Source organism: Schistocerca americana, chromosome 5, assembly GCF_021461395.2.
Source record: "Schistocerca americana isolate TAMUIC-IGC-003095 chromosome 5, iqSchAmer2.1, whole genome shotgun sequence".
Taxonomy (NCBI): Eukaryota; Metazoa; Arthropoda; class Insecta; order Orthoptera; family Acrididae; genus Schistocerca; species Schistocerca americana.
Genome location: NC_060123.1, coordinates 634,963,887 through 634,986,619, shown reverse-complemented (window position 1 = coordinate 634,986,619; position 22,733 = coordinate 634,963,887).

The following is a 22,733-nucleotide window of genomic DNA, read 5'->3' as shown; positions in this document are numbered from 1 at the left end:
CAGTACTGGCATAATAGAGGATGGTACGGATTGAGGATTTGTAGGTGTGGAGGATGGTAGAGGGGTGCAACCCCCATGTCCGGCCAGAGAGGAGTTCGAGGAGTCGGAGGCGGTTGTGGGTTTTGGATTGGATGTAGCGGAGATGAGGGATCTAGGTGAGGTGATTGTCAACGGTGAGGCCAAGGTAGGTCATGGTGAGGGTGAGGTGGACAGGACGGGCGCAGACAGTCAGGGAGAAATCCAGGAGCCAGAAGGAGTGAGTGGTACGACCTATGATGATTTCCTGGGTCTTGGAAGGATTGATTTTCAGGAGCCACTGGTTACACCATGCGGCAAAAAGGTCAAGGTGATTATGGAGAAGGCATTGGGACCGTTGGAGGGTAGGTGCGAGAGTGAGGAATGTGGTGTCATCGGCATATTGCAAGACGTGTACTGGAGGGGGGGAGGTGTTAGGGCATATCTGCCATGTACAGGAGGTAGAGGAGAGGGAGAGGACAGAGTCCTGGGGCACACCTGCAGAGGGGTAGAAGGAAGGGCATAGGTTTGAACAGGAGACCGGGATGCCAGACACGGTCGTAGGCCTTTTAGAGGTCGAGGGAGACAAAAATGGCCTAGCGACGGGAGTTAAGCTGGAGGGAGAGGAGATGAGTGAGGCGGAGGAGTTGGTCATCGGCTCATCGGCAGAGAAGGAAGGTCGAAAGCCACATTGGGTGTTGGGGAGGAGGTGGTATTGGTGGAGGTGATGATGGATGCGCCGGATAAGGATGGATTCCAAGAGCTTGCTGAACACCGATGTGAGACAGATAGGACGATAGGAAGAGGCATCTGATGGAGGCTTGTTGGGTTTGGAGAACATCAGGATACGGGAGGTTTTATTTTAAGTGTGTTGATCGAGCCATGTACGCCAAGTCACACTTTAGCTTTGAGCATAATTGACCTCTGTCGGTCAATAGTTTTAAGTGTGTTGACTGGAGCGATGTTCGCTAAGTCACACTTTAGCTTTAAACATAATTCCGCTGTCATTCCCTAAGTTCAATGGCAGTGGTCACTGACCTGTAGTAAAAATTGCTGTTTTGAAAAGCGTGCCGCAGCGCGTAGTGTAAAGCAGTTGCCCTCCGTTGCTGGCGGTGGCGCCGCTGTGGCAATCGCAGCTTTTGTGTCTCCCTCTGGTGTGAAAGGGGATAAGGTAGCCTGTTCACGTACATTTAAGGGGCGCTATGAGCTCGGCAGTTGGTCAGTGATCCTGCGTCGGCCAGTCTGTCAGTATGAGTCTAGTCAGCCGGCTCAGTGTTGGGCAGTCAGTGTCTGCCTGTCTGTCGGTCTGCCGTACGTTAAGGTGGTCAGGCGGAGAGAGAGTCGGTCAGTCGAGGCGAGTCTAGTCAGTTGGTCAGCCGGCTGAGTGTGGTGCAGTCAGTGTCAGTATGTCGTCGGAGTGCGAGTATGTCTGTCGTTTGGATCAAACTATAAGCCAGAAAATGAGAGTCTTGCCACTCCACCAGTAACAGAACTCAGCTAGTGGTCGCCCGCTCGGGGCTGAGTTCCTGCATCTGAGTCTGCGCGTTAGGCCGCCAGTCTGCTCGAGTTGCTCGGGTAACCGTCATTGGTGGTTGGATTGGTCGGTTGGTTGGTCGCCCACTGAGACACGAGATGACTTGCCCGCCTTGAGCGTCGCAGCATGTGGGGTCCCCACGTAAGTCCAGTAGGCCGCGCCGTATAGAAAGGGGTAGTGGCTTCGCGGTTCACAAGAGAGCAACAGGACCAGAACCACGACATCGGGCTGGCCGGGGCGAGCTGCGACGCCGTGCGACGGGTGATCGACGCGCCTTCTTCCGTCCGTTGAAGCAGCTGGTAGAGGACGCTTCGGGAGAGGGTTGGGGATGCTGCGCCATGACTTCGCCAGCAATCGCAGTTTATTAGAAGTTAAGTGATTGGAGATATGTTGTTTCATTTACTTGTTAAATTCAACTTGTTTTCTTGGTGAGGTCACCAGCCGCTTTGTTTTGGGGTCGGCCCACCATTATTCTTCGTTTGCCCACCCGCGGGAAGGTGGTTATTGTGAATTGGGTGGTCCATTTTTCCCTTGTGGAATTGGGGAGGTTTAGAGCAATCTGCGGTTCGAGTTGATTAGTGAACCCCCCCCCCCCCCCCTGCCGAATTCCTGAAATATGTTTTTATCTTGCCTATCATCTTGCGAGGCGGTATATGCGTAATGCAGAGCATGTTGTACACTTTATGTAAGTCTGAATTTCATGGGTTTTATTTAAATAGTCATTTTTTATAAAGTTGCCACCCTTCCACCGTGAGAGCCATTTTAAAAACAAATTGCACTTTTGGTGGAAAATAAGTTGTTAGTGTGAGTGTGTGTACCATTTCCATCCCTCTTACAGGGTGCATAGTTAATGCGTTTGTGTGCGTTGTGAAAAATAGTAGTTTAAAGTAATCTGGAGTGTTGCAGATTTGCACCAGTGTAGTTTTTCAGAGGTCGTTGTGAGCGGCCGTGACTACGGCCGTGTTGAAAGGGGGCGGAAGCTTCTCAGCCCGAAGGCTCCTACTGTAACGAATAAAAAAGTTTTTTATTCTGCCTCTAAATAATTGAAACTTGGTATTTCGAGGGTGCTTTTCTGCTTATAGTTTTAAAACTATTTTGAAAAAGCTTTAGGAATAATATTCACATTTGTTAAATTGTAACTTGATATTTCGAGGGTGCTTTTCTGCTTATAAATTTTAAATCTATTTTTGAAAAAGCTTTTATGAATAAAATTTCCATTGGTTGAAATTTAATTTGTTTCATCAGTTACTCCTTGGCAACTACTTCCACGCTCACTTAGTGTGTTAATATTCGATGAATCGCTAGTAAATGAAGTAAATTCTTTAAGAAAAGATTTTGAAAGTAAATTTTCACAGTTCAGTCACTAGGCCCGAGTTATGGTGGCAGTGGTCTACACACAATTTTTACAGTATGTGCGTGGATCACCTCCATGAAGGCAAATTGAGTGCCCCATTGCCGCCACATTATCAGCTACTATAGTGTTTTCTGCAATTCGTAACCATAACTTCGTCAAGAAGTTCAATCACGCACGTGTATTAGTTTCTGACTTGATTCTAGACCATTTCGGGTCAAATATACTAATCCTGAATAATGACCCTCTATTTTATATGGCCTGTATTGCCGGATGCTACAGATTAGATATAGACTTGTTCATAAGTTCAATCATGACCATTTGTGCGCTTAGTCAATAGGATGTTCATGCGTTCTAACCATAGCTAAGCAAGGTTTTAACAATTACGTCTTAAAAATTTCTAGACCTAGTCATAATAATGACGAATCTGGCTTTATATTATCTTTCCCACTCCTAAGTTGTTTTTAGGTGATTAAACTTCGTGCTTAAACACAAAAATTTTCCTAGAGAGGCCATACCTTGTAAGCACATGATGTCGTCCTCATATCATGACCAATGAATACTTCATAAATGTTAAGACAGTCGATCAAAGTACGTTCTGCACAGGGCAGCATATACGCTCTTTTCCTCAGCTATACCTTTTATTTCGCTTTACTAGTAAATTCAAGGTCAGGAGTTAAGTTCGCGTCTTGTCCCAACAAGTAACTATCATACAGTTTATGCGCCGTCGCCAAGGCGGGCCTCATGACGCTACAGTCAGTTCCAATACAGCACTCGTGGCTGTCGCATCGCGGTCGCGAAGTGGAGGCGAGGCAGTTTCAGATAAGTTTTTACAGCGTGGCGATAATTTATGGATTTGTAGTTTTAGCTTGACGATGTCCTATCCCGACTGAAACCTAGGTAAATTCTAGGTAAACGGTGCAACTGAGGCTGTTGGTTATTAAAATTAAAATTAATATTTATACAGTTGCTGACAGGGCTGCGAAATGTTGATGATATTTCAATTATCTGCTGTCACTTGAGGGCGACTTTTCATTGGCGGAGATTTTAGTGTGAAAAACCCTGAATAGAACTCTCGTCTCACCAATGCTTTCCCGCGTTGTGCATCGAAATGGCGCTGTCTGCCTGGGGCCGTTTTGCACCACGCTCCTCCCCTCCCTAGGTCGTTTGAGATCGACTTCGCACTACTGAAGGGCATCGGACCATTCACATACGCCGAGATATAGAACGTCCTCTCATCCGACCATGTTCCAGTCATCTATGAGATGGACGTGATTAGCGCCGACCAACTTACAGAAACTTGGACTGCGATCGTTTCCAAGCGGAAATACTAGGGCCTCTAGAAGGCGCGGCCAACCCCGACATAGTCGGGACTAATGCAGCTCCAGCTTTCCTCAACCGAAGAATACTACGAGCAGCAAACTCAGTCAACCCCGAGACTTCTCGCGGCAGTTAGCGCCACACATCCTGACGATTACCACAGAGAAGAAACGACTATTCCTTGAATGGCAATTCACTCGCCAAAGCGACACCAAACGCCTCGTCGACCACAAGCGACGTAGTCGAAGAACATAGGAGCACGGAGTGTCCAGGCTTAACCCAGGCGAAGGCAGCTCCTAGAAAATCGTGAAGAACTTCTTGCGGCGCTGACAGCTCGTACCACCGCTACAAGTCGGAAATGAGTACTTCAGTGAGCCAGATGCTAAAGCGAGGGTGCTGGCCGACGCATTCGTCGGAAACTTAAAGTCAGTGGGCGACGACGTGGACGAGGCACACAGCCGTCGGGTCGACGAGCAGCTATCGATCTTCCTAGCAGCTAGGAATGAAGAATACGTAATCGAGCCGATTGCAGAGAAAGAAGTTCCGGTGCGACTTCGTTTCATGAACACCAGGGACGCAGGAGGCAGCGACGGAATAAACAACCAACTGCGGATGTCCCACCAGATGCACAGCAGCATTTAGGTGACACGTTCAGCGAGATACTTGGCACAGGCAGCTACCCGGCATCGAGGAAACACACTAAAGTTATGGCCATCCCGAAGACTGGCAAAGACCCACGCCAGGTCACCAGCTACCGGCCCATCAGCCTGCTCCCGTCCCTCTAGTAAGTTTTCGAGAGGCTGTACGCGAAACGGCTTCTGAAACAGGCAGAGCCGGCGATGAGAGCGCTGGAAACGAGAGAATACCTCGGGGCAGTGTTCCTCAACATGTCCAGAGAGTTCGATTGCATCTGGCACGACGATCTCGTGTGCAATCTCCTTGTACTCGGGATACCAACGTCACACTCAGTTCTCAGATACTACCTAATGGAGCAAACGTTCCACGTCTGAGCAGACGATGGTACGTCAACAAACCGACAGATAAGTGCTGGAGTGCAACAGGAGTCGGTGCTCGGCTCCATACAGTACTCACTGTACACTGCCGACATACAGCGGGTGGCTCGCGTCGAATTGGCTCTCTGCCGATGACACAGTGCTGTACACTCGCAGTATAAGCAAGCACACCATTCAACGCCGTATCTGACTCGGGTATGGCGCCCTGTGATCGTCGTCAACGAAATGGTGGCTGAAATTCAACGTAGCGAATAGCTAGGCAGTATTCTTTATCCGAAGAGTGCTGTCGCCAGATCTCCCACTCGTCGAAATCCTGGGAGCACCTAGCCAATGGAGCAAGACGGTGAAGTACCTAGGTGTTACCCTGGACCAAAGACTCTCCTGGGCACCTCATATCCGAGACGTCAGAGAGCAGAGTCATTGGGTGCCTTCGCTCTTTCTACCCGCTGCTGAAGACGCAGTCGACACTAGTCTGACCACTGTTGGAATGCGCAGCTGTGGTGTGGGGAAAATCCGCAGACTGGCTCATCGCAACGCTGCAAAGGATCTAGAATGGAACTCTGAAGACCGCTCATCGTCTTCCAAGGGAGTATTCTACTCGCCTGCTGCACGAGGACACAGGCATCCCGCTCTTGAAGGACAAATTAAGGATAATCGCGAGGTCCTTCTACGAGAAGGCGGGGCTTGCCCATAACCGGCTCGTCCATGAGCTGGGCCACCAACCGCACCACAGGCCAACAGCACGTCGGCCTGACCTGCTGCGAGAATAATTTTGTTGCGGTAGACACAGGATATTATCACCACATCACCCAAGGACAATTCGTGTAGGTAAGATCCTTTTCATTTCTTCCCCACAGGAACAGAAGGAACAGCATTTTATGCTTACACTGCTCAACATACCGAGCAAGGAAAGCTCGCCAATGGAGTGACGGCGGCAGCGGCAGGCCTTCTCGTCATATGCTTCGTGCCTCTCCGCCTTAGATTAGGGTTAAGCTTTCGCACTTTCACTTGCTCTCTAGCGCTGGCGGTTTGGATGAAATAACTCCTCTGATAAGTCGCCACTGTCTTGAACAAAAAAGTTTGACGTCCGCTGCACTAGACGATACAGCGTAGAAATGTCCTGTGCGAACAGCAGTCTGTGTGGAATATGCTCCCAGTACAGTGGCGTCGCTTCAGGGCCATTACCATTAGATCGACCATGCGAGAACAACGTGACACCGTGCTCTTGTCACACGTGTGACTGCTACTTATTCTCTCGCATCGCCCCTCACTCCCAATCCTACTGATATTTGTCAACCTACCTGTTTGGTTGGTTGGTTGGTTGGTTTGGAGGAGGGGACCAAAGTTCGATATCATCGGTCTCATTCATTTAGGGAAGGATGGGGAAGGAAGTCGTCCGTGCCGTTGCTAAGGAACCATCCTGGAATTTGAGTGAAGCGAAATAGGGAAATCAGGGAAAACCCCAGACGCGGGTTTGAACCGTCGTCCTCCGAAAGGCGAGTCCAATGTGCTAACCACTGCGTCACATTGCTCGGTAACCTACCTGTTACCCTGAGTGACTAGAGATGTGACCTTTGTGTTACATACCGATGCATCATTGTATGGTACAGGCGTCTCCACATCAAATGAACACAGCAGTGCATAGGAGCAGGGATGCATGGTACCAGATCTTGCGCTATGCCTGTAGCCTACGGCCGGCCAGGGTGGCCGAGCGGTTCTAGGCGCTACAGTCTAGAGCCGCGTGACCGCTAAGGTCGCAGGTTAGAATACTGCCTCGGGCATGGATGTGTGTGATGTCCTTAGGTTAGTTAGGTTTAAGTAGTTCTACGTTATATGGGACTGATGACGTCCGATGTTAAGTCCCATAGTTCTCAGAGCCATTTGAACCAACTTGTGGCTATTCAGAGTCGCACCAGTAAAGTAGGGTGCAATGATGCGATTGTTAAAAAGCCTGTACCGCACGTTGACAAACCGACTGATGTTTATCCACTTCTCTTAGCAAACTAACTGGACACTAGTGCATATTACGAAGATCAGTTTCCCCATGGTTAGTAGACGCTGATTCATCCTTTAGGAAAGTTTTGTGTATAAGTACCGTATCACTTCACAGTTACTGAGTTTGAAAGTTAGTGCGACGAAGCTGTTGATGGAATGAAATTCTGAAAATCTGAAATGCGTTGGAATGTAATTTACATAGAACACCACTTTGACTGATCCTTTTCCCACATTCAAATTGCGCTGCAGTGGCGTATGGATTGTACGTTACAGCTGTTTAATTATTAGATGTGTTTCTGTCAGTTTTCCGTTGGTGTTTTGTATTCACCAAATTTCCGGTCTATTGCACTTTTCTTAAATAATGTTTGCAAAGACAGATCGTGAAGCGATCAGGATATTTTTATCATAGAACCTCGCCGCTACGCAGTTTGGCATTCGCCATTAACACAAACCATATTCATTTTTCCAACGATCGTATACTCTGTGCAAGTCTGGATAGCTTCACGAACGAATTGTTTGATTGCTACGAAAGCAGAGCTCAGACTGATAGTCTTCTTGCACACGAGAACTGTACAGTAGTTTCTGGCGCTGTAATCTTGTTATAAGAGTGTCAATTTCCACACTTTTTACGTCGTTGAACACCTTTACTAAGTCAGCTTTCAGTTCCATAGCAAATTATGTATAGTTCCTGTAGTGTTAGCAGTTAGCCAACACTGCGAACACTACCTGAGTGAGGAAGCCGATATGCACGCGTTAACCCACGCAGGCTAGAGATAGGTCTGAAACAGGATACGTAATGAATGCTATAAAGAAAAGTACGTAGCTGCTGGAATACTTAACTTTAATCCATCATTGTTGTACATCGCTCTTGACGATACAAGTGAGATTCTGTAGATACATGCAATGTTACTAATGGCGCCTTGCTAGGTCGTAGCCATTGACTTAGCTGAAGGCTATTCTAACTATCTGCTCTGCAAATGAGCGAGGCTTCGTCAGTGTGCATCGCTAGCGAAGTCGTCCGTACAACTGGGGCGAGTGCTCGTACGTCTCTCTAGACCTGCCGTGTGGTGGCGCTCGGTCTGCGATCACTGACAGTGGCGACACGCGGGTCCGACATGTACTAATGGACCGCGGCCGATTTAAAGCTACCACCTAGCAAGTGTGGTGTCTGGCGGTGACACCACAGTTCCACTTACAAAGCGAAGACAATGCGAAATCGGTAGCTATAAACATTAAAAATTATTTGTGTGCCTCAGGAAATTCACCACATAGTCCGTTACAGCCTAGTGAACACAGTAATCAGACGTTCTGGTTGTATTTACGGTGGCCAGTCCTAGCAACCTATTCGTCAAGTTTGTGTCACAATCGTCTAATGTTAAGTACTTTGGATCGTAATCAACGCATTCTAGCGTCCAACTTCTATCCCTGCCACTGCTATAGATTCTGATTTTAAAAATGTACGTGTAAGGGCTATAGAATACTTCCGTTATAAGAAGTCACCTTTATACTGACAATGGCCTCGCCAGAGAGGGCTGAGGAGAGGACAGGTGTTGCCCCTGGGGAGGGAAACTCGCCCTAAAGACAAGGAATCATAAATCGAATTGAAGATACGCAATTAGTATCCACAGGATATGTTGATAGAGTGTCAGAATGATCTCGGCACTGACAAGTAATTCATGATTAGTCCCCCGTTCGCATTCAGTGATGTGAGATGTGACGAAGGCAACGATATTTTTTATCAGTTGAATACAGGATAACATCAAGAAGAGCAATTATACAAACGGAGTAGGATTCGTTGTGAATAGGGAGGATTGTTCTCATCAGAATCGACAGCAAACTAAAGAAAACAACAACAGTTCAGCTATGGATGCTGATGTCAAAAGCAGAATATGAAAGGACAGGGAATATATGAGATCATTGCTGGCATATCATGTAAAGGGAAATGAATACCTAATAATCATGGGGCACTGGAATGCTACAGTAGTGGTCGGAATAGAAAGAATTACTGGCTCGATGTTTGGAATGTAAGAAGAAGTTGTCTCTCATAGTTTCGGAAATCAAATATTAAAATATAGATCCAGATAAGAATTTAGTAATGATGAGGGGAAATTTGATGTTCAGGAGAATGGACTGGAAGAATCAATGTGGAAGGAGGTGGGATACTCTGGTAACAGCGAATGATAATGTGGGTTTGAAGGTATCTGACTCTGTAAATGCTGTGATAATGGGCACCACAGCGTGTATTTCAGCTGAGTAAAAGTGGATCCATAAAAATGAGCGTCAGAGCTGTTGGAAATTTATAGGCACATAGGGAATAACTCAGGAGAAACATTAAGTGACAGAAGAAATATTTCTATTGTTTGACGAAAGAAGGAAATACAGTTATGACCAGAAAAGGATATCTGCAAAGCAGTACAAGTGACTAAGGAATTAAATAACCGGGACCTGCAGAGCAACTATATCGATATGGCTGTAGGTGATACCTCGAGATATCGAAAAGGAAATGATCATGGGAATGGTCGAGCAAAGTCGAACAGTTTTCGGTGAAATTAAAAGTAAGGGCATCAATCCAGAGTGCAAAAGGAATTTCACTGCCGAACGCAGAGGAGAGAGATTGACAGAAAGAGTACGGTGAGGGCCTCAAAGACGGGGAAGAACAGTCTGATGACGTGATTGAGAAATAAATGGGTGTCTATTGGGAATTTATAGGGGATTCTGCAGAGACTCTGTATCCATAAGGCCTGAGACAAAAATGGAATTGTACAGAACCTATACAGAATACAGAGGAACAAGGAGATTCCTACGGAGTATTTTGTTCTTCAGCTACTGAACATAACTAGGCTTAACAACAAATAATGGGCAAGGAAATACAAACTGGTGGTCGTCACAGACACTGAATAAATTGTCTGGAAACTCTATCAGTAACTCTGATGAAATGATACGTTGCTGAAATGAGCAAGTTGGGCTTCAGGAGTCTTACTTTTCGTAAGCAAAATATATACGAACAGAAGAAGAACAAGAAGAAATTCCAATCAAAATACGGCGCTATGATTTTTTGCAGGGAAGCATGAACCTTCAGTGATAACGTGTCCGAAATTCGGAGAGTAACGTAGCTGTCATTAATCGTCTTATGGCACATGAACTATAAAACAAGCGTTTTTTAATACTGGTATTAAGCGTTTCCATTTACTATCCAGTAAATATGAAGTACTTACTGAAGCCAATTCGCTGTTTTTGTGGTCCGGTTGATACCTCTTTTGCCGCGCGGGATTAGCCGAGCGGTCTACGCGCTGCAGTCATGGACTGTGCGGCTGGTCCCGGCGGAGGTTCAAATCCTCCCTCGGGCATGGGTGTGTGTGTTTGTCCTTAGGATAATTTAGGTTAAGTAGTGTGTAAGCTTAGGGACTGATGACCTTAGCAGTTAAGTCCCACAAGATTTCACACACATTTTTTTGATAGCTCTTTTAGCACAGCTTTTGCCCAATTTTTAGCGTGGCGCAAATAATACACCACTTGCGGACGTTTGACTCACAGATGCGTGTAGTTTATGATTGATGATTGCAGTGTTGCTGTGTGATGATGTAGACGTCTATGGATGCAAGGTTGTGGGATGGGATCCCGGGTTGTGCTAGTGTTTCTGTCTGCCGCTTATCATTTGCTTCGCTTTTGGCACTCTTTGCTGAACCGAAAAATGCCAAGATACACTGTGGTTCGGGAGCGATCTCCTATAACTGGCTGGATTAGTCAGTTCAAAATTCGGTGGGAGGCAGGGGCTCACTGCCACCAATAGGAACACACCTCGTAAAACTCGATGGTGTTCGAACAGACTGTCTGGTTGTTGCCTAGTCTGAGGGACACAAACAGTGAAGTACAGTGCTGGAGGATCCACCTGTTGGGTCTGTTTTTCAGCACATATAGGCGGTGCCAGATCCTACTGGCAGTGGAACGGATCGCAATTATGTATGCTCTCACGGCCGAGCACTGAGGCGGAAAAAGCCACGACCAGAGCAGAGCAGCGGAGGCGCTGCCAGGATGCGGGACGGAGAAAGCAGAGCGCTCCACATCTGCAGCGGCGGTCTGCTCCGTGTGAGCCGAGAGCGGACGGCGGGCGGCGCTTATCTGCGGATAACAGCGGACCGCAGCGCACACACACACTCAGACACACTCCGTTTGGGACGCGTGAGCTGGGCTGGCCACTTTCGATAGTCCAGTCACGGACCAGCGCCCGTCTCTTGTGTTTAGAAAGTGGAAAAAATCGGGTTACCTTCACTAGGTTGGCGGTCAAGGATGCAGTCGAAAAGCGCTGTAGCGTACCGCTTCTTCTCCGTTCACTTCCCCCCCCCCCCCCACCCCACCCCCACCCCCACCCCTCACTACACATCGGCGTACTTATGCCATTTATGCTTTGTGTAGGATATGTGTGTGTGTGGCACACAACTAATGATGCGTGTATCCTCATTTTGTGACTGTTTCTAAACTTACTGTTTACCACAAACCTTATTAGTGGAACCACTACTGCTTCTGTATATTATTAGGCCGTCTGTATCAGTACTTTTTCTCGAAAGCTGCAACCACGAGTCTCCTGGGAAACTGTTACAGATTTTTAAAGTTGAAAAGTTTCCTTGTTGAGAAAGTATTGCTAAAGAACACATTTAACAACTCTGATTTATTATAACAAACGGCTTGTTGGTTTTCGGTGTAGGGCGATCAACGTCGGGATTATTATAGCACATACAAGCTCCTTGTTGAAGGAGTAAGCTGAATAGGTTCGATTTCTTTCCTTCCAGTATTCTAAAACAACTGTTTTACTCATTATCTTCTGATCTTCTTTTCTTTTGCCTTTTCCCTTTTATCCTGCAGGACCGACATTATTATATGGGCTTTGCAACCCTAGTGGTTACTGATAGCCAGGTGTCCTTTCTGACACCACCACTTCTCCAGGGATGGGATTTGCGTACACCACTTGTCTGCACCTTGAATTATCTCATACTCTAGTGTGGAAATCTTTTTCTAAATGCTTGCCTAGCGTCTATCTAAGGTGGTACTTGGGGACCAGTTCAGTACTTCAATAGTTTTCCCACAGGAAAACGTAAAAAAAAAAACACAACTAAGCTGGCCAGCTCACCAGCCGTCGTCGTCGTTAATCCACGATGCGGATTGCGTTGGGACGGGCTTGCCTCCCCGCGGTCCGGGAGCGGCGCGTTAACGCGCTTGACTATCCTGTCGGGTCGAATGTAATAGTCATTACACCTCTAAATTAGAAGTACAGTAACAAGGTAGAAAAATTCATGTCTGCAACTCAGATAAATCTCAGGAAAAATTAAGTACCTCATAAATATGGGAAACACACACACACACACACACACACACACACACACACAAACAAGCTCACACACACATGCAGAGACACTCACATATATACATACGTGATTCACACTCAACGTTTCCCATTTCTTACACGTACAATGCTCATGAGACGAAATAATCCCCAACTAAGAGGGAACATTTAAGTAAGAGTACTTAACCTAAATTACATGTATATTTCAGATGTGTGTGTGTAACTGTCCGCTGAAATGTAAAACGTGAAAAAGTTCCCCCTCTTCGTCAAACATTCAAAAGTCATTAAGCGTGATAGAACTTTAGTTACCTAAATTGTTGCAGCAAAATCGCCATATGAAGTTGTAAATCAATTGAAACTGAGTGTTCTGACCCCTGTTTTGTTCAGAAAGTGACCATTCCAGACTGAATATCAAGAGATCCAGACGATCTGTGCGTACAGTACGCTTTCCACTGACGTAATCACTTGATATTGCCTCCGAATGATCCGGAAAATTGCGGAAGTTGGAGTAGATGAGGAATTTTATCATCCATACGGGCACCTATTTTGATTATATAAATTTTGGCACGCAACGTATTCATTCAGCAGGCGTATCCTCAGCACACAACTGTCCAGTATCCTGTCCTGTCCTTTATTAGTGTATACGCATATCAGTACTTCGTTCAAATACCGCAGAACGGTGTTTTAAAATAGGTATTAGAGGAGTATCGGAATCTCTACGCTCTATAAAACCAAACTTCCCTGTTACGAACAACCACAGTGGAAATTAGTTCCAAATTTGTGTCGGGGCACTTAAGTCTGCCAGCATCAGTTCAAGTAGACACTGCTCCACTCGTACATGCGATCCATGCACCTGTAGTGCAAAACTGAGGGTGTGCTCTGATCTTGCAGGGGTTTTGCACCATGAGCAGTTCCCGCTAGAGGTGGAGCCCCAACCTTCCCACGTACACACACACTAAAAAAAAAAAAAAAAAAAAAAAAAAAAAAAAAAAAAAAAAAAAAAAAAAAAAAAAAAAAAAAAAATGTTTTGCATCACCTCGGTTCCGAACCTGTACAGAAATTGGGAATAGAGATCAGGTACCTTTAATAGTCAGTAGTACGTCCTCTTGCATTAATGCATGCCTGTATTCGTCGTGGCATACTATCCACAAGTTGTTCAAATAACTTACGGGTTTGATGCCGGGTGACGTCGTCGATCACCGCCGATATTTCGATAGGAGCACACCCTGCCATTCTCGAGGCACAACTGCAAGGAGGAAGCAATGTGCAAGGGAATTTAATACCTCGGTTCACAGAGGAGAAACAAGAAAGATACCACACACAGTCAAGTAACCGCAGAGTCAACACACAACCCAAGATAACCAACATCAGAAATATCGATAGCGTTTATTAATCAACAGGTGAGGTAGCACTAATTCTGTTCCTCTGTTTTTTGATGAGAGACAGAGCCGGATTCAAGGATCACCAACTTCAGAAATATCGATAGTGACTATTAATCAACAGGTGAGGTAGCACTAATTCTGTTCCTCTGTTGTTGTTTTTTTTTTTTTAAACAAAATCCAACATCTCTGTTTATAAGGTAGCTCGATAGTTTGATTTCAACAGATTCCTTAATAACACCATCCCAACAGCTGGACGTGCAAGCCTGAATCTTCGTGTTGTTGTATTCCATAGGATGACCGGTGTCAGGGCAATGTTCTGCAATAGCGAATTTGCTCGGCTGTTGTAAGCGTGTGTGACGCTTATGTTCAATACACCGGTCACCCACAGTCCTGGTTGTCTGACCAATATATGACATGCCACAACTGCAAGGAATACGATAGACAACAACCTTACACAATCCAAGATCATCTTTTACGGACGCCAACAGGGTCTTAATCTTAGGTGGTCGAAAAACGCATTTCACATCATATTTCCGAAAAATACGGCCAGTCCTGTTGGAAATGCTTCCTGCGTAAGACAGAAAGGCTGTAGACTTATGTACCACTTCGTTGCTATCGTCACTCACCCGTTGCACAGAAGGCTGATAGCGCGACGCACGTTTCATCTGCCTCTCACTATAACCATTCTGACGAAAGGTGACTGTCAAACTTTCAGGGTCTGAGATAACGTGGGCCCTGTGAAGCAAGGTACGAAGTACTCCTTCACGCTGAGCTGGGTGGTGACAACTATCAGCTCGCAGATACAAGTCAGTGTGAGTAGGCTTCCTATAAACAGAATGTCCCAACGTACGATCAGTCATCGTTCTGACCAACACATCAAGGAAGGGAAGGCATCGATTCTTTTCCACTTCCATAGTGAAATGAATATTCGTGTGGACTGAATTCAGGTGTTCCAAAAACCGGTTTAAATTCTCACTACCATGAGGCCAAACAACAAAAGTTTCTTCTACATATCTGAAAAAACACGCAGGTTTCAAGATCGCTGACTCCAATGCACGTTCCTCAAGTCCTCCATAACCAAATTGGCCACAACAGGTGACATCGGGCTTCTCATTGCAACTCCATCAGTCTGTTCGTAGGACTGACCATTGAATAAAAAGCAAGTGAAGTCAGCACATGTCGAAACAAATTTGTTGACTCGACACCAAACTTAACCTCAATTAGCTGCAACGAATCAGAGAGAGGAACGCGAGTGAAAAGAGAAACCACATCAAAACTGACTAAAATATCAGTCATTCAAACGCAAACCATACAATCGACGTAAGAAATCTGCAGAGTTCTTAATGTGGCGTTCACACCTACCAACTAGTGGGCTCAACACACTAGCAAGATGTTTAGCTACACGATATGTCGGAGCACCAATATTAGAAACAATAGGCCTCAACGGGACAGCCTCTTTATGGACCTTAGGGAGGCCATATAATCTACGTGGTAAAGCACAGTAAGAATTAAGACTCTGGATAGTCTCCTGTGACAAAGAACTTTTCTTCAGGAGGTTATTAGTCTTTCTCTCAACACTCTTAGTAGGGTCAGCACCGATTTTGAGATACGCCGAATCAGAAAGTAGACACTGCATCTTTTGAATGTAATCGTGCTTATTCAACAAAACCGTGGCATTTCCCTTGTCCGCAGGTAAAATAACAATATCAGGATCCATTCTGAGTGAACGTAAAGCAGCCGCCTCAGCTGCTGTAATGTTACACTTGGGAGGACGCACCTCAGTCAACACACGACAAGCTTCCCTCCTAACCTCTTCCGCAGCCTCGGAAGGCGGAAGGTAGTTTATAAACAGCGTGTTCGATAGAACTAATAAAATCAACGACTGGCAAACCCTTAGGCGTCGGTGCGAAATTCAGACCTTTCCCCAGCACAGACAAAGTTGCGTCGTCAAACGTTTTCTCCGTGAGATTGATCACAGAACGTCGAGAATTAAAATTAGAATTAGACACTGAGCCAACGAAACGTTCATTCTTCGCCGAATGACGTGCAGTTACAGACTGAAATTCGCAGTCGGACTGTGACCAAGAGGCATCGTCCACACAATACCAAGAAAATTCAGAAACATTAGACGCCATCATTAAATGAAGCTGAAATGATTCCTTAGAAACAAAATCTATTTGACGGCGAGTATAGTGGATCCTTTCACGAACAAGAGGTAAACCAGCACGTTGCTTGATGCGATTGGCGGCAGGAGAATTAATATGCAACCTTAGCAAACGTTGGGACCACACTATGATTTCGACGCTTCAATAAAAACGATAATGCACATTCCAACGTTACTCTACTGCTGCGAAGTTTATCCAGTCTCCTTGCAGTTGTGCCTTGAAAATGGCAGGGTGTGCTCCTGTCGAAATATCGGCGGTGGTCGACGACGTCACCCGGCAGCAAACCCGTAAGTTATCTGAACATTTAGTTCGCCGGGAAAAGTTAAGGTCTCATATCCACAAGTTCATCAATGCACTGTTGGTGCAGATTGTCCCACCCCTCAACGGCGATCCGGCGTGGCTGGTGGGTCACGACGTCGATAAACAGCCCTTTTCAGTCCATCCCAGGCATGGCGATAGGGTTCATGTCTGGAGAACATGCTGGCCACTCTAGTCGAGCGATGTCGTTATCCTGAAGGAAGTCATTAATGAGATGTGCACCATGGGGGCCCGAATTGTCGTCCATGAAGACGAATGCCTCGCCATTATACTGCCGATATCGTTGCACTGTCGGTCGGAGGATGGCATTCACGTATCGTACAGCCGTTACGGTGTCTTCCATGACCACTAGCGGAGTATGTCGGCGCCTCATAATGTCACCACAAAACAGCCGGGAACCTCCACTTTGTTGCACTTGCTGAACAGTGTGTCTAAGGCGTTCAGCCTGACCGGGTTGCCTCCAAACATGTCTCTGGCGATTGTCTAGATGAAGACATATGCAACACTCATCGGTGAAGAGAATGCGATGCCAATCCTGAGCGGTCCATTCGGCATGTTGTTGGGCCCATCTGTACCGCGCTGCTTGAGAAATACTTAAGTTCCCTAAACAAAAATAAAAAAAAAGTCGCCTGCTGCATCGATGCTGGTGGCATCACCTTGAAATACAATACACAATGTCTGCGCTGAGTCTATAGGTGAATTTATCGTAGCTTGCAATGCCAAACTCATTTACTGAGAAGAACTTCGCAGTTAATTTCATCGTAATATCAAGAAATTTATCGTCGTCGATAGGCGAGCCCCACTAATTTGCCCACTATGCAAAGAATAGTTCTTACACTAAGATTTGAGGAGATGATGTTGAATCGTATGAGAGAAGATACAGTTATGAGGGTCTGTCAACTTATTTGCAAAATGTAGACTTGGAAGAATGCGTAGTGGAGAGAATTGGTGGCTAAGCAATTAAATCCTATAGAATAAACATGGGACGCTCTAGGTCAAAAAATTGCACCCCTGACGCCGCCCCTATAGACTGTTTCTCGCCTTCGGAGAAGAAGTGTTGAACGTTCTGTCGACAACGAAGCCATTATAGGCGCAGCACGAGGCTGAGCTGCCCGAAGGTGGGGAAGGAAATCGGCCAATTCCTAACCAAGAGAAATATCTCGAAATTAACTTGAGGTTGAAAGCCGTCAGCTGTTTGACATCTTTCATGCAACGTATTCACGTGCACATTGATAAACACTTGTCTGTCTCAAAGAGCATTAGTCACTTATCCGTCTGCTAGAATAGCTTATCTTTGCATGCGAAATGCAAGAGTCATGTCCTAACCAGGTCGCCTAAATTCTGAGGCGAACCAACCAATATAAACGCTTGGAGGGCAGAAACAGTTAGTGAGGTCAGCACAGTCAATGAAGAAAGCAAATACTCTGTTATTGCGCTTGGTGTTTTTAGGACGTACCGATCTTTTTAGTGCAGACGCTTCGTCTTATGATAAATAAACGGACATGTCCAGCGACATCATTTTGGTTGATGGTGAGATGGTTGCTTGCACAGTTGTGCTTTGTGGAACATCAAATATATTTACGCGACATACATTGCAATGGTATTCAGTGCGGCCAAAGTTAGTTCTTTTTTCGAGATCGCAGTTTGTTTCGAACACGTGAGGATCAGTATCCAGTCCGTATTCAGTTGTCTGGGCTTGAAAGTTGATTATCTCATTGCTTTTACACTTACTAAATAATGTCATGTTCGTTGTAAGTAAGTAGCCTTTACTTGTGTGTGTGTGTATGTGTGTGTGTGTGTGCGTGTTATCGTAAATGCAAACCTGGGAATGTGAACTGACAACCTAAATTGCTACTGAGCTCAAAGCCACATCACTTACATAAGACTGTCAAGACTCTTTTGTGTGAAAACCGATCTTATTCATAAGTAAATAAATAAACAAAACTATAATTTCACACTCAGTAGACCTGGTCAGTGTGAACTGTGTGAAAAAACGTAACTGCATAAAAAACCAAACTTTAACCTCAGCCTGTATAAGAATGTAACCTGAAACACATGAAAACCTCTGCACTGACGTATGACCCTAGAAAAAGAAAGAAACTGGCAGAATCTACATTGCGCAAAGGAAACGAAACGATCACGTTTTATGAATATCACCTGCAAAATGAAGTACTGGCACTAACAGCAACACAGCAAGACTTCGCTACAGCTAAAAAAATACTAACTAACTACAGTTGATCCAGGGAAACTGGGTTCATAATCTTAATACAAAATGCCAATGAAACACATGACTTTACTTATAAGTTCTGAAATTTCATTTAGAAAGGAACTTATAAAAACAAATTATAGACTCTATTATGGAAATTCATTTAATCTAATAACTTTCGTTGTACATAAATTAACTCAGTAGATCAATCAATAGAATAAAATGGTTCAAATGGCTCAGAGCACTATGGGACTCAACATCTTAGGTCATAAGTCCCCTAGAACTTAGAACTACTTAAACCTAACTAACCTAAGGACGTCACACACACCCATGCCCGAGGCAGGATTCGAACCTGCGACCGTAGCAGCCTCGCGGTTCCGGACTGCAGCGCCAGAACCGCACGGCCACCGCGGCCGGCAATCAATAGAATAGTTATCAAAAACTCGCTTGTGACGAGGGTGAGGTTGACGAACAATACAAGTCTACAAAAATTAAAATAAACTTTTTACCTCATCAAATAATACCTTGTTCTTCATTTCAAAAGCTTACTTATGTCCGTGTGCTACCCAGCCATTGTTCTGTGTCATCATTCCTCCTCGTAATAACACTGCAACTCATATAATTTGAAAAGAGCGTCCATTCATTACACTGTACAATCAACGAATCCCGCCTGCTGCACGCCGCAGCTTTCTACTACTGACTGTCAAAGACTGTACGACTCCACAGTGCTGCCATCGTAGACAACGATACTGTTGCCTGACAACTTTTTCTGTGATCACAGTTCTTCAAATACATCATTTTCCTTTACAAATATTAACACATTCAAATACACCATAAAAAGTTACCCATCTTACAGCGTTAATACGAACACGGGGTGATTTTCCTTGTCTTTTGTCAATGTATTGTATTATAAAGTCAAGTGATCCATCTAAGGACATGTGTAGGTCAAACATCGGATGTCGTATTCATTTTATAAAGAACTAGTTGACAAACCTGGCATTTTCAGGATATTCATTTTACCAATTTTCTGTTAGAAACGAAACCAGAAATTGAAGTGTGTTTGTAGTGTAACATATCGCACAGTTTCTGCACACTTCGCGCATCTGCTTCATCTCTCTGGAACGAAAATTTCTAACAGAAAATTGATAAAATGAATAATATGACAATGCCAGGCTTGTCAGCTAGTTGTTCATGAAGTGAAAACGCCGCTTCATAGCTCTATAGAGGGGCATTGTTTTCGCCTGCTGCCGTTTGCGCTTCGTAGCTGTTAGCTGCCAAAAGCTCTACCAAGGTCAGGGGTTTCCTTAATCTGATTCGACTGTAGCTATATCGTAGCAGTAAAGAACAAATGTATTAAAACTTCACTCAACTAATAGTTTATGACATCATATCTCTTGAACTATGGGTCGTAAAATGATAGCCTATAGTTTTGTATGTAGATGCTGTCTGCAAAGTGCGTTGCGAAAGGAGTTAGTAGCAGGGAAGTAACAAATTTAAACGTCATGCACAATGTGGCAGGCCTCATGCATCCCAGTATTTATGACGTTATATCTCCCATCCCCATAACGATTGTTGCTTGACAGTAAGAGGTGTGTGTACGAATTTGGCTGAAATCGGTCCAGTGGCTTAGGAGGATATGTGAAATATAAAACACACATACACATCAATTTTTATAATACGTGTGAGTACGTAGTCAGTATTCACGTCATTTACGATTTTCAAGAGCTTATTTTTCACTCTTATGATCTTCATTCAAATTTCATAAGTTCGTAAATTCGTGTAGTAGCCGAACTTCAAGGCGTGTGGCTGCAGCGACGGAGACTGCGATACGCTAATAACACACAATCTCAAATCTTTCCAATTTATTAGGTGTTGCAGGATATAGAGTGCAAACATATTTGCACTGCTCGAATTATACCTATAAGGTGAAATTCGTAGACACAGATAGGGAGTAGCTACATGATACGTGTGGTAAGGATTATGCTTTCAGTTTTGCCTTGGTTTAGCTTATATTAAAACTCCCTTTTTGTTTAAATTGGCTATGAGAAAGTTCCTTGTTAGAACGAAATCAAAAATGCTGTTTTTCAAATTGCATTCCTTCATTTATAGATCGAATTTTAGTGTAACGAAGGTATTGAAAACCTAGGCCATAGCCTCTTATCAAACCACAGGTTTTAGGAACTTCAGTTACCGTAAAGCTGCATTTCTAGAAGGCTATTTGTACCTCGCCACTTTCAAATACTAGCATCATGTATCAGTCGTCGGTGTTAACTGCGGCAATGTTCTTGTCCGGTAGATGGAGGGGGAGGGAGGGGGGGGGGCGTCTCTCGAAAGGCATTCCGGCAACCTGATCCACGGTGTGAGGGCCCACTGAATTTGCATGAAAAGGTAATACACTTCTTGTTGACCACCTATATTTACATTCATACTCATCAAACGTCTGTGGAGTGCCTGGTAGAGGATACTTCCCACTGTATCACGTATTATGGTTTTATCCACTCCATTCAATTATGGACCAAGGCCAGTGTGGTCAAGGAAATACCTGGACGAAGGCCGGTGTGGTCAAAGAAATACCTGGACCAAGGCCAGTGTGGTCAAAGAAATACCTGGACCAAGGCCAGTGTGGTCAAAGAAATACTGGGACCGCCGGCCGCGGTGGTCTAGCGGTTCTAGGCGCGCAGTCCGGAACCGCGCGACTGCTACGGTCGCAGGTTCGAATCCTGCCTCGGGCATGGATGTGTGTGGTGTCCTTAGGTTAGTTAGGTTTAAGTAGTTCTAAGTTCTAGGGGACTGATGACCACTGCAGTTAAGTCTCATAGTGCTCAGAGCCATTTGAACCAAAATACCGGGACCAAGGCCAGTGTGGTCAAAGAAATACCTGGACCAAGGCCAGTGTGGTCAAAGAAATACCTCTGTGTGAGCTGCATTAGTCTAACCTTATCTTAGCGGAGCCAATGGGGACAATACTGTAGCATTCTTCGATTTCACATTCAATACTCGTTCTTGGAACTTTGAAAGTAAGCTTCAGTGGGACAGTTGACGTCTGTATTGAAGATGTGCCAGGTCCAGTTTCTCAGCGTTTCTGTGGCACTTTACCGAGTCAAATGAACCTGTGACCTTTTGTGTTAACCTACTTTTCTAACATTAAAATTAATCTTCTTTGTTCAACTTGCTATAGGTCAGACACACTTAAGTACAGTAATTTTCTGGGATGTCTAGTTTTTTGTTAGCGTTACGTTATAATCTCCTATGTAGACTCATTCAATTTTCCCAGTATCCTATGATCCAAAATTTGCTATCTACTTTACGAACGGAGACACGTGTGTGTTCATTCTGGATGGATGGACGGATGGATGGATGGAGATGTTTGTATGGGCACACGACGCAAGGTCTTTAGCACCCTCGCAAAAACAGATTGAGACGAATGTCCATAAAATACCCAGAACAGGAACATAAAACAGAATGTAAAACACATGTAACAAAAGTTAGGAAACTATGTGCGTAGGCACACCGAAGCACAAAGAATCATTGCGCCTGTAGTAAGACATGAACGTGATCATTCTATTTTGTATACTTAGTCTACTACAACCAGTGGTTTCTACTTGTTAAAAGGTTACAGTGGCGACTCATTCATATTGTAGTGAAAAGATAACACCTTTTTACGTTTCGAGAAGGGCACAATTTTATATTTTCGGAAGCTTAAAGCAAATTCCAGCACTTTGCACCACTTTGAAGATTGGTCAACATCTGACGGAATGCATGTGTACCTTTTCTTCAGCCAATATTTCATTATAGCTAAGTGTATCATGTGAAAATATCTGAGGGTGCTATTTGTGTTAATACGAGAGTGTACTGAAAAGTAATGCTTCCAAGAATTTTTGTTCTATTCTCAATATCCTTTGAGGTATTATATGTGAAGCGTATGAAACAGTCGACTTTCCCGCTTCGTTGATGCAAGCTGCAACTTTACGCTGCTAGAAGCCTCCGAATTAGAGAGTGTAACATAGCGGTGTGTAACGCAATGTGGGTGCGTGAAAAACTGAAAGTACGAATTCGAAGAGTTCGTCCATGCATGGAGTATTCTGTCCTTCAGTAT